The following is a 519-nucleotide window of genomic DNA, read 5'->3' as shown; positions in this document are numbered from 1 at the left end:
GGCAGAACCTAATTTGCATAATAAAGCAGAAATACATAAAGAAAGGTAAAAATAAATAAATATGTTTGGAGAAATAAAAAGGAGGGGAAACACATACATAAATCCATGAATAAAATAAATTTACAAATTAATAAATAAAATGGCAAATTACATGAGAAAGTAAGTAATAGTAGTGTATTGTAGGTTAATACAAAGGTAAATAAATACAGAAGCAAACTGGAACACAAATATCAATTTATTTCACATAGTTTAACATTTTGGGAAATAAGCTTATTCTCAAACCTTGAGTTAGATGAGAAGATTTATACCATCCTGATGTCTGTATGGTAAATAAAGCCGGCAGCTAGTTAGCTTAACTTAGCTTAGCATAAAGACTGGAAACAAGCGGAAACAATAAGCCTGGCTCTGTCCAAACATAAAAAAAATACAAACACATGTAAAGCTTACTAATTAGCCTATTTTTCCAGATGTCAAACTATTCCTTTCCTACATGAAGGATACAAATATTGTTGTTTCAAT

At 29.5% G+C, this 519-nt stretch overlaps 1 protein-coding gene across 2 annotated transcripts in view; it reads right to left on the bottom strand.

The window, feature by feature from the left end:
• zgc:55943 (uncharacterized protein LOC406337 homolog) overlaps positions 1-519 on the bottom strand; it is a 9,337-nt gene that overhangs the window by 5,992 nt on the left and 2,826 nt on the right. The window lies entirely within an intron of this gene.

Source organism: Micropterus dolomieu, linkage group LG06 (genome assembly GCF_021292245.1).
Source record: "Micropterus dolomieu isolate WLL.071019.BEF.003 ecotype Adirondacks linkage group LG06, ASM2129224v1, whole genome shotgun sequence".
In the NCBI taxonomy this organism is placed as follows: Eukaryota; Metazoa; Chordata; class Actinopteri; order Centrarchiformes; family Centrarchidae; genus Micropterus; species Micropterus dolomieu.
The sequence above is the reverse complement of the archived record's forward strand: the minus strand, read 5'-3'. Positions and strand labels throughout refer to the sequence as shown.